Source organism: Hippichthys cyanospilos, chromosome 11 (assembly GCF_059441005.1).
Source record: "Hippichthys cyanospilos isolate Australia breed blue-spotted pipefish chromosome 11, RoL_Hcya_1.0, whole genome shotgun sequence".
Classification (NCBI taxonomy): domain Eukaryota; kingdom Metazoa; phylum Chordata; class Actinopteri; order Syngnathiformes; family Syngnathidae; genus Hippichthys; species Hippichthys cyanospilos.
Genome location: NC_142379.1, coordinates 10839265 through 10852293, shown reverse-complemented (window position 1 = coordinate 10852293; position 13029 = coordinate 10839265). Strand labels below are relative to the sequence as shown.

General features: G+C 39.6%; 1 protein-coding gene across 2 annotated transcripts in view; it reads right to left on the bottom strand.

The window, feature by feature from the left end:
• Window positions 1–12685, bottom strand: part of grik4 (glutamate receptor, ionotropic, kainate 4) — a 296763-nt gene extending 284078 nt beyond the window's left edge. For both annotated transcript variants that reach the window (XM_088427398.1, XM_088427399.1), the window contains exon 1: window positions 12228–12685. The gene's annotated coding sequence lies outside the window, so the exon portion shown is untranslated. The remainder of the gene's footprint in view (window positions 1–12227) is intronic.
• Between the last annotated feature and the right edge of the window lie 344 nt (window positions 12686–13029).

Here is a 13029-nt window from a genome sequence, read left to right as displayed (position 1 = left end):
AGAGACGAACAACCAATCACACCTAAGGACAATTTAGTATGTCCAATTCACCTGCCATGCATGTTTTTGGGGAGTGGGAGGAAGACGGAGTGAACCCACGCAGGCAGGGGGAGAACATGCAAACCCCACACAAGAAGGCTGGAGCCAGGTGGATTTGAATCGGGACCTTTGAACTGGGAAGCAGACGTGCTATTCACTGAGCCACCAAGCCGCCCACATTAAACAATAATTTCTAATAATATTAACAAGAACAACGATCATTGTTACTAGAGTCATTTTATTTTTAATTAAAAAAAAAAAACACTACTTCAGGTCCCTGGGTTGACCCTGAAAAAGAAACTGCTTCATAAAATTAACAAATTAAGTAAATGATTCACAAAAGTACCCTACAAATTGATAATAAAAAAAAAAAAGCGAGTGGACAAAACAGGAATACAATCACGGAAGAATGGATATTAAAAATAGCAACAACACCAAAAGAGATGTACATTATGTATTTCACAGTATGTTCGCAGCAGTACAGCTGGCCTACTAGTGTCATGGTGCGTCACATTGGCTTCCCGTATGACAAGTTAATATAGTATCTCCGTGCGGACACTGTGAGGGCTGCAAGAACACAGTCTGACAGAAAAGTGCAACCCACTCAGCTGCATGCGAGTGCGGCTTCCTAATGGCAAAATGTTCCCATCGTCAAGATTACACTTGAGGTCTGCGAGCCAGAGAAATTGAACGTTTACGGGACATATTTACTTTTCATGGCTGAGCGAAGGTGAGCTGAATTGTAATTAGCATTTAATATCAAAAGAGTGAAACACACTGAACTGTTGAACATCAAGAGAGAAGAGATTCTGTGTTAAAAATGACTATTCACTAACCATGATTTAAGTACGAGCGTATAGTATGCACATAATGAGCATGGCATAATCAGCTGTCACCAATTCTATACAATCGTTTTCTGCAAGTAATAAACATTCTAGAAGTGACAAAACCTAAAATTAGGCTGCAAAATTCAAAAATCAGCTTAGTTATGCAGCCACAGAAAGCCATTTGTAATGGCAAATGGACGTTCTATCATAGCATAATGTCATAATGACTGACGGACAACCAAAAGTTTTTGCTTTGACTTGATAAATGATGAAAAATTCCTCAGAAGAAATACGTTCAAGCTGTTTACTTCCCCTTCTAGTTGAAGTTCACTGCCAAGCTAAACACAAAGTTTGCTCTCTGTCCAGTACCAAGGAAGTCTAACAAATAGCACTATTGAAGACAGACACTCCGAAATGGGCAAATGGAGCCTCTTGAACCACTTTTGTTTTTTTGTTTTTTTTGTTTTGTTTTTTTTGTACCTCTTGATGGCCCTCTCGGTTTAAAGATGCGGTGGAAATTTCATGCATTTCTCGAGCACTCTGAACCAAAACCACCATCTGGAGAAACGAAAAAAAATCCTCAAGTGGCTCACGAGGCTTCATTTTTGCATCACTATACTCCATAACATTACTCACAGCAGCAGATTTTTCATCTTGTGCAAAAAAAAAAAAGTCACAATACAGCAGTTTCATCGCGTAATTTAGTTGTGAAACCTCTTGGTATATCCTCCTGAACCCTGCCTATTCATTTGTCGTTGTGTCCATTCTGTCTCAGCAAGACAGCATTGTTAATTGCATCCCACTGAAACACGAGACAACATTAGAAAGTCCAGGATGTCCTCTAATGAGTACATTAGTGGCGTCGCTTGAATGAGTCAAACAATAGAGACCAAAAACAAATGTCCACCACAGTGGACATAAATGAATAGGAGAATAGGTAATAAAGTTTGAAAATCACAACTCCTAAATGCATGTCTGTTTTGACTCAGGCGATACTATTCTAATTGGCAAGCTTGAAGGTGGGCTGCCTATCAGTCCTTCATGCCCAAAATAACGTTTGTGTCATTCATCTCCCACATTCAGCGTACCATCTGTGTCCAAGCACGCTCCAAAAAAATGTACAAGTACTCTGTATCAAGATTACATAATTGGTGACTGGATGAAAATAGATTTAGATGCAGCATTCTTTACAAGTTTCACAAGCTTGGAACTTTATACTTTATCCATCCATCCGGCTGAAAAAGTCTGTCATATAGCCCGAGCATATGTATCTTCTGACTCGTGACTGCAACGTGAGGCATCATGGCTGCACTCGTTCTGTTTTCCAGTATTGATTCACTCTTACATTAGATTTAATGGCTCATCAGCACAATGACAAAGTAGAGGGTAAAGACCGGCTGCTATGGCAACAAGTCTCACGCAATCAGAATTATCTGTAGGAAGTTATTCCGTGCTCACTGAACTCCATCACCTCCCGCGGAATAATCACAGGCGCGGAGCAATGTCATGCAAGTGGCGTTGCATTGTCAAAGCAAATCGGTGGCATTTCAAGCCAACTGTGAAATAAGACGTTAATCATAGCCTATTATCCCCCTCCCCCGCCTCCCAAAAAGTGAGGTCTGTCCTGCTCACTTGCAAATCCTTTATTACGTTAATGTGTTATCGATTTGCCGTTGCGCAAAGCTAACCTCCCTTGTAACATAATAATGAGTCCGACGCTGCGGCAAGGAGACTATTTATCTGTGTCAACAAAGCGCAAAAGGAAATTACACATCTCGGCCATCTTTATGAGTCAGTTTGGCAGACTTTCTTTGAAAGTCATGCAGATGCGTGTGAATGCCCGGTTTGAACCGCGACAGCGTCGGTGCACCTTTGAATGCGACAGGGAAGCAGGAAATAACCCGATGGTGGGGTCAGAGCGTTCCGGTGTCAAGACTATATGTTGTCTATCTGTATGTTAGTTAGCAAATTACGTCCTGAATTGCAGATGATGGACGGATGGGCTGTTTCAGTTGGTGGGCTGTTCCACTCATGCCGCAGTGGCTTAGAGGGGATGTCGATCCAAAAAAATGTGTTTATAATATGTTCGATGAAACCCCTTTTGTCTAACACAGTATTATGACTTTTATTGTTCCTGGAATATGAATCAACAGCAAAAATCACCCGTGTTTATCCATCGGACAGCGGCGGCCATTTTGTCACTTGCTTGAAAATGTCGAAACAAAGAAATGGGACCACTTTAAATAGTAACTTCTGCAATTATTTAAATCCGCCGAATCCTTAGGCTGTTTAAAAAGCCCAAAAATTGAGTCATATTATCATGACTTTCAATAAAACTTGCGCCTATGTTCAATTTTTACAATTTGACATTTCTGTAATTCCCCCAATATTGGACATTTTTTCCCAAAACATTAAGGCCAAAAGTATGGGTGTGCTCTATAAAAGGTAACTTAAAGATTCAATTTTTGCATCACGTAGATAGTCAACCACATATGTCCACGTTTTGATGTACAGATGCACATTTCTATATTGTATGTTTTCTTACCTACAGAAATTAGGGAAATGGGACAAGCCGGAGGGGAGATGTCAGTTGGCTGTTTGCATTCAGTGTGTGAGTTGGGGCTAATAGCAGCTTGTGTTAGCAAATGTTTTTATCGCGTTATTTTCAATAAAAGAAGTGAGCAGAAGTCCGCAAATATGCAAATCTGTGGGGCCCTACTGCAAATTTGCAGGGGTCTTCTGTATTGCAGAAAAAAAATACTGTTTATTAACTTTATACCATCATTAATAGTGAATTCAACCCAGAAAGTATAATATTATTTTCATTCAAAAAGTTGCAAAATTGCCATTCTCTGGGTTGGCTAAAAACAGGCATATTTCCCCGCTTAATTCATTTTTCGCACATTGAATATTAATCAGAAGTGTATTTTTACAAGAATTGTAAAACTTTTTTTTTTTTTTCTCAACCAGTGCTGTTTAATGTCAGAGAACTGCATCCCAGATGTCCGATTATAGCGGTTTGCCTTATTCAGGTAGCGTTCTTTTGCAATTTTCCTCATCGGATAATATTTACAGCGTCCATATAAGTTCTTATTTTTGGTCACAGGTAGGTCAGCATCCATGCGGGTGCTTTATCTATGGCAGCCTGCCTTGCACAAATTCTTCATGTCGTTTATCACTGTCTGAACAGCTGACAAAAAGCACAGTGGATATGGATCATCTTAGACAGTTAGATGAGACACTCACCAGGGAACTGCGCACTCACGTGTACACACACACAAACACACACATTCAGTACACACACACAAGACCAAAAATACAGCATGGCTAAAAAGAGGCGTACGGTCACTGGGATTTTCAACAGTAGGCCAGCAAACCTCGCCCCGATGATATTGTGCAATAACGCTGCAAAAATCAGAACAATTACCAATATCTTGTCCATTAACTACACTGTGGTCATCTCTTCTTTTGTGATCAGACAGACAGACAGACAGACAGACAGACAGACAGACAGACAGACAGACAGACAGACAGACAGACAGACAGATAGATAGATAGATAGATAGATAGATAGATAGATAGATAGATAGATAGATAGATAGATATCATTACCTTGAAAAATGACTGATTCATTCTGTGCTCTCACTTGTAAACTCTAAAGACATGTCTAGTAATTTATTCTTTCAGTGCCAAGCGTTATCCAAAAAGGCAAACCCTAGAGTGCCAGCCAATTTTGGGCAATTCCACACACTTGGACTTTGACGTATATAGCACTTTTCTAGCTTGGGTACTCAAAGCGCTTTACGCTAACTAGTCATTTACCAACTGAAGACGCAGCATCAGGAGCAACTGGGGGTTCAGTGTCTTGCTCAAGGACAATTCGACACGGTTTTGATGGTGGGGTGTCGAACCCACAGCCTCTCAGCTGGGAGACGACCACTCTACCACCAAGTCATGCCGCTATATCTTTGTGTACATGGCTGATACCATAATGGAAGATTGGATTCCATTCTTTAAATAGAAAAACAAAGTATTATTCTACCTCATTCCCTTATTTAGTCATTGCTATTTGAAAATAGATCATTTCCGAGACACCAAAATGCTACACTTGGGTGTCCAGAAGAGGATGAATCTCTGTTGATATCAGAATCCAAAATTGCCATCAGATTCTTCGTCAGTTGACATTGAATCTTTTGAACCACAGCGCAAATCATGCACTGGCTTTCGATGACGTAGGCACACGTGTCTGTCGCGTATTCGTCCACCATTTCCTCCGAATCCACTCCATTATCTTTGTTTTCAGCATTTTGTCATGAGTGGATTTAAACCCGATCCCTTGCCAATTTCTCTAGATTTCCCTCATCCTCTTTAGTTTTCCCCGCCCCTTCCAACTGCTCGGCTCACACCGTTCCTCTTCTCGGCCTGGCTGATCACATGACGAGAGCAATGCTGCCACCGAACGGTGCCTACAGTGTTCAAATAGCGTAATATTGAAAGCGCTGGCCACGAGTCCCATCCATCCATTCATTAAAAAAAAACAAAAAACGTAGTTGACAAGACCTCTCATTACTGGCAAGCAACATGATGATAATTCTGATCCATGGCAAGAGAAGAGTTAATTAATCCATATCAGCTCCCCTAAGAACTTGCAATCATAAATAATAAACAGTTATTGTTGTCTGCTCTGCCATTTTCCAAGCAAAATACGAGAAAGGTTCTTCCTGTAAGAATGAAATATTGTCTTCTTTGTTAAAGTTGGATTTTTCCTACTGCTGCTCTGAAAGCATGTGCATTCCATTCAACCTGGATTTTATTTTCTTTTTTTAGATGCTGTGTATAAATGGAAGGTTTAGAGGCATACCTGAGTTTCATTAGGATGTTGAGTTTATTTTGCCAGTCTGATTGTTGGCATAACCTTGAGCCGGATTGACTCCTTTTGCATTAGCACACGAGACAAACAGTACGCAAGTGCCCTATGAGCCACATGCATCACCAGTTCTCGAGGCAGTACGAAGGTTGGCATCCGCTTCGGGTGATCCAAATGTTTTTTTGTTTTTTAATATTTATTTGACTGGGGTTGTTCCTCGCCAGCCTTCCGCTAGCTCATTGCTCACCTTTAGAGCTGCCTTCGGTGCAGCTCCCATAATATATTGAGCACTTAAGTGTGGAACAATTATTAGAGCAAACTGACTGTAAATCGTATTTCTCGAGGAGGTTAAAATATACGGGTCTGTTGACTTCCACCTCTCTCACTGTGTGGAGACGTGTGCAAAACTGAATACAGTATTCCTTTTATTTATTATTTATTCTATGTATCCATCGATCAATCCATTTTCTAGAGCCGCTTATTCTCACAAGGGTCGCAGGCTTCCTGTTTATATTATTAACTTGCACCAATCGGAGAAGTGCTCCCAATTTGGGTTATATTGTATATAATGACAATAAGAGTATTGTATTCTATTCAATGCACCGGTGTTGTTTTGTCAACATGCCATTGTTGTACAGAAGACTGTATTGTGTCATGAAAACAAAGACAAACAAAACATATTTGATGAATATATAGAATGTGTGACAGTACAGGTTGACAATGTGACAACAAACATGGATGTATCATGTAACAGACGTGCTTTGTTTGTTGCGCTCACAAATCTGCCGCACTCAAATATTCTGCCTAATTCATGTCTTTGGTGTTGTAAGCGTTAAGGGACCTATTTTTTCATTAAATAATTGCCCAATAAATCAATTATCCGACTTTTTGCAACCAAGAATCAGAATCAACCTAAAACAATGTAGAAGTTCTAATTTTAATATTTCAATGAGGAAAGTGAATTTGATAGCATAACCCTACATTTTCAGGCTCGACTTCTGCAGCATGCAAATTTGGGGTATCATACAAACACTTTTCTTTCTGCGCAAACTATGGCAAGCGTGGGCGAGTTTCCAGGACAACTGACAATTAATCTGGCAATTAATCCGGCAATAAAATGTTTTACATGATTCTCTACTTGAAAATGATTTTTAATTGTGTGCAAGGCAAACGTGTGCCACATAAAATCCTTCTTAAGATCTCGGTCCAAATGAGCGCAAAGAATTATTTACATGTGTTTTTCTTTTTACAGCATTTATTCCAAAAGAAGGGCAAGCCAAACAGAAGGCACGAAAAGAACTTCTGATGAAACTTGTAAGTTGTAGAGTTGGGGAAATCTGTGTTTGGCAATGTCATGCACCGCGGAGCAACACAAATTGGCAAAGTGCGGACTGGTGATGAAAGTCTGCCTCGGTAAATCATAACGCCGCCAAATCTTTACAAGCCCTCGTTTTACTGGGATGGGGAGTTTGGTTAAATTAGTCAGAGGTGGCTGGCCAAGAGCACCGTTCATATCTGGGTGGACACATTGGGGTGAACATCTCCCATGCAAGATGGCATCTCCATGATCCCACAAAAAAACACAAAATGTTTTTGGGGAAGTCACTAAATATAATGAGTAAATCACAAAATTGGCAACAGAGTTGTATGCACGCACACAAAGCCAATTAAGCTTCTATGAGAGTTACAAATCTCTCATCAGCCGTCTTATTTGCTTTATTACTTTGACCTTTTATTCACTCCCAGTAACTGTAGCTCAGATGTGACTACCTGAATGGATAACGAGGGAGACATCTTGTCCTCGCTCCAACAAACATTTTGCAACTAATCGATTAAGCTTTAAAAAAAATATGTTTTGATCAGTTGGATTGTTGTCATGCTAACTGTTTATTTTAATAAACTACAACAACAGGTGGCAAAATATGGAACTCTAACGTTGCAAACTTATTCCGACCAAGACCCCCGCCACCTGTACTTTCTTTCAGAATACCACAAATAAAAGCACCCACTTGGGGACAGGCGCCGTCGTAAAATTCTTCTCTTGGGGACCCCGAAATTGAATTTACTGCAAGCGGAATTGGATAACGTACAAGCAGTTGCACCATAAATGTCATAAATCCATACAAGCGTCGACCAATATGACACCCGAGAATGTGTACGTAGTATTCTTTTGATTCATGTATGCCACCTACGCGAAACAACCTCTGTGCGGCTCATGAAGTGTGCACTTTTGTGATGAAAGGTGTTCCCTTTAATTGTCTTCTTCTATGTGCTTTCAATGTTGAAATGGCACGTAACAAAAAGCATGCATTGAATTGCAAAATATTATTTGTCACCTACACATACAGACAGACAACTAGATAGATAGATAGATAGATAGATAGATAGATAGATAGATAGATAGATAGATAGATAGATAGATAGATAGATAGATAGATAGATAGATAGATAGATAGATAGATAGATAGATAGATAGATAGATAGAAAGAAGGAACGTCTCACTTTTGTAAATGAGTATGTTTTTAAACCTATATCAAGGCTAAAATATGTATGCATCCTTTACAGAATCTCAAAAATGTAATAGTATATTCAAGTATATTCTAAATAAAATCAGGATATCTTTGTTATCAATATTCACGTTTTCATGTGAATCTAGAGACAGGGACGTACCACTATAGTAAATCACTATGTTTTGAAACCTTTCAAGGCTAAAAGATGCATCTTTATACAGATCCACATAAAATGTATTGTATATACAAGTATATTCTAAATAAAATCAGGATATCTTTGTGATCAATATTCACATGTTCCTGTAATTCTGATGAGTAATGTGGAGCTCTTTTTGCACGTCTACTTGAATAATAAATATCCTCTTCAGTGCTTATGAGTATTTAAAAATATACATTCTATTCAAGCATCATGCATTGCTCTTGCCTTAGTGCTTGTAAAAGAGCAAAATAGCACCACCTGTTGGAGATTATGGCCGACTTTTTTTTCCCCCCAGTCTTCTTGATCACATCAATCCGTTAAATTTCAACAGCACTTGTCCTGATTAGGGTCACGGATGAGCTGAAGCCAATCAAAGATGACTTTGGGTGAGAGCTGGGGAAATTCATGTTCAGCATAAAGCAGTAACCAATTGCATAAATGGATACCAAATAAAGAGAATAAACACATGATTATGAAATAAAAATGACACCTCCTTGTTATGAGCCAATGCACAAAGTGCTGCTGGTGATCACCATTTAGACTTTCATAAGTTAAGAAGATGAATAACGCCCTCTCAAGGTAAAATCCTATGTCAAGTCTCTTCAGGTGTCAAAGCCATGTTATTCTCCTCTCATTCAGCTTCACAAAGAAGTGATCAGAGAAGTAATGACACGGGCCCTCATCAATGACTTGTGTCTTGACTTGTGCCACTTGAACATTCTTCATGCCTAAGCCTCCTTTTTGTTTATTTCTTAACAGCAATGTCCATGGGTCGATTTACATTTAGATTCTGTGAGTGAATTTTCCCTCCATCACTGATATAAATGGAGTACAGGAAAACGATTTGAAGCACTCAATGATAAACTGTAAAAGCAGCAATAAGTGTCCCTAAACTAAAGAAAGAGTGTATTGAAATATCAGCAAATGTCCCCTCAAAGAGCACACTCAGTGGTATGATGCTACAACAATATTGGAAATCAATGCATGTGGCCGACTCTTAAAAAATGCACCAGACAAATTGCTGACCTTGTTCATGCAAAATATGATCATGCAAGAATGCATTGAGCTCATAATTAAAACATAAACATTAACATAATGAGACTTATTGAAGTCTTGGCCAAGTTTTGGGAGTCCTCTCCCTGCAAAAGCATTTGAAGCAGTAGACCATAAATATCTAAAAAATAACTATTTAGCTTGACTGATTTATTGATTAATAAACATAAGTAATGCAAATAATAATATATATATATATATATATATATATATATATATATATATATATATATATATATATATATATATGGGCATATACATATGTATATGTATGGGCATTATTGTTAATTTGTATGAATTAATTGTATTAATTATTATTCCCATATTGTCCCATTTGACAGAACGACCTTGTTAGTTTTTGTACTTTAATGATACAAATCCAGCTGCCGCCCAAGTCAGTGTAAGGTGATCTCGTTTGCTCTTTCCAGGTGAACACAACAAGTAATCTAATTGGATACCAAGCAGTCAATCAATGTACTTTTACCAGCTCTGATTGGCTGGTTTAAAAAGTGTGTTCCAAACTGAGCGCGCACAGTGTACACAAATGGAGCGAGCGGAGAGCTAGGTGTTGAGCGAGGCAGGGAAGGCTATCGTGATTCGGAGGGAGGGTTAGACTCGACCAATCACAAACTGTTCTGACAGAACCCTAAACACAGCACAAGTGTGAAGTAGCGTTTGCTCGGTGTGCAGTGGGCCATATTTAAAAAAAAATGTTCAAATGTTATTTGAGATTTTGTTAATTATCATGACATAGGCAGCAGTTCTCGTAGCCCCCCTTCCTCAACACGCCATTCAAATGAATCCGTCAATGATGATGAACCAAAGGACTTTGTGCGGTCTTGAAGAATAATTGCCCATTTTAAACAAATTTACTGCCCTGGCGCCTGAACCACATCGCCTTAATTAATTCCGCTAACGATTAAAAGTGCCTTCACAAACTGCATATCATTAACCTAATAGCATAATCGCCCAAATCATTTTTAACCTACTGCTACCAAACTGCTATAAAAATAGATGTACTTGCTAAAAACTGTTTTTGCTTATTTTCCTCAACGCTGAAATATGACTTGGGACACTTTGCGATTAGGCTAACTATAAACTCATAGACCAGAGGACCAAGCGGATCCGTGCTAAATTACAACATGACTTCTTGGAAAACACGAGTGACAAAACGAGACGGACGGATGAGGGTTGTCATGGTGATCACTTCTAGCGTTTTATCATACGAAAAAATCATCATCCAGTAAATGTAACACTGGTGGAGTCCTGCCATTATGAGCACAATTTAAGGGTTGCTTAGTGATAGATGTAAAGAAAACCCTTCAGCGCCATAATGGAAGTGATCCTCAGAGGATGCGGCATACTGGCTCAACTTAAACTACCAGCAGATTTACATCTCCGCCGAAATTTGATTCCGTTGAACGACTACTTGACTGATGAGCCCCAGACGGATTACTTACAGAATGTATTCATTCCGGGATCAACACAGAAAGCGTTCGAGCTGGCCACAAAAGCAGCCAATAGACTTTCTGTTTGTTTTAAAGAAGGGTGTGAAATGATCCTTCCCATGTAGGTCTTGTTCAGACATCCTACTGCCTAGGGTCCTAATTAGGGAGCATTCATGATTTGCTGTGTTTTTTTTTGGGTTTTTTTTTTAAATGAGAGTGATAAACACATACGCACCACACAGTAAATATCTACAGAGGTCACTATGAAGATTGCAGACGATGCATGATAGTATAAAGGCTTTGTTTGCCCATTTAAGTCACATATTGTGGCTTCCACACAATATCGGGGATCCACGCAGTCATTTAGGCATTATTTTGAATTATTCAGTGAAAATCCATCCATCCATCCATTTCTAAGGTGCTTATCCTCATTATGCTTGCATGGTGCGCTGCAGCCAATGCCAGCAGACTTTGGGGGAGAAGCAGGGTTCTGCCCGGACTGGACTGGTTGCTGGTTAGTTGTAATCTTATGTACATGTGAATGTGGCAGGAAACCTACACACTAATCACAATTGGTAATCAGGCTCATTCTAGAGGTACCTGAAAGAATTACTGGCCAAGTGCAATCTTGTGCAATCTTGCTGTATTTCAGCACAGGGGCAATGTTCAAAAATATGCATAATGTTAAAGTGACTTGCAATAATATTTCCATGTAAGCTTTAACGACTTGATTTTGATTTGGGTCAAAATAGCAATACCAGGTGAACTCAGTGTTTTTCTTTTTCTAGCTGGAACCTGTTTACAAGTTTTGACAACGTCATCCCCACGTCCAATGAGAATACTTAAGCAATCACATTAATAAGGAGTAACTGTATGGACAATCAGAATTTTATGATGTGCCACATTACATGATCTTGTAAGCCTTATGTGGCCCACAAGCCTTATGTTGCTCATCCTGAGCTGGTTGATGCAAACTAGATTGGTCCACAAGGGGGAGCCAATAGAAAGAGAGAGAGCGAGGCATAGATAGATAGATAGATAGATAGATAGATAGATAGATAGATAGATAGATAGATAGATAGATAGATAGATAGATAGATAGATAGATAGATAGATAGATAGATAGATAGATAGATAGATAGATAGAAACAAATGAGTTTGTACTAGTAAGACTAAGACGAATGAATAAATTGAGGAGGGGGAACAAGCATTTAGATGGTGGTTGATTTGTCTTCATTTTAAACCTAAATTCTATAGCTGTGAAACAACAAAAAAGTATCTTACCTGCCTCCGTTTATGGAAATAAGAGACCACTGTTCCTCCTTGAGCGATGAGCACATCAAATAAGCCCAAATGTTGCGCACATGTTCTTCATTCCCGTTCAAAAGTGAAGATCCAAACGTGTAAGCACTCTGCGCGCATCATCCCCAAAGAGGAGCAGCTGAGGAAGAGTTGCATATTTGCTCACCATGGCAGTAAAATCACATCGCCGGGGGTCCACATCATCAATTGGGCTCATTTCAGCACGCGCGCCGGTCACGCTGCGCATCCCGCATCCCACTGAGGAGCAACAAAAGAGACATCCAAAAGGACAATCAAGCCTATTCTTTTCCCCTTCTCACTCCAAACTCATAAACGCTCCGAACCTTATTTTACATGTTAAGTAGTTATATGTGGCTGCATGTGTATGTGTGTGTGTGAGTGTGTGTAGTCCCCTTAGCACGACTGCATTCACTGCAGTCCGCTAAAAGGATGCGGAGCAGACTGAGCTGAAGCGCGAGAGGCGAGAGCGCCTTCTCCTGTCGCGTGCACACACATACACGCGCGCGCGCAAACACACAAATGAGATTACTGGTGCCTTCCTCTCAACACAGTTGACCAGGCGTGAAAAGCCAGAGGACCCGCTAGCGTGTATAATCCCGCAACTATCCGACGATTATCTGTTCTTCTTCAAACATGTCAATTAGAATTGTACATAAATGGCAAGTAGAAAGTATTTATATATATAGAGAAGATGAGTCCATTTTTACACGAAGCATGAAAAATCCCCCTCACTGTTAGAACTAGAAAACGGGGGGAAAAAAGA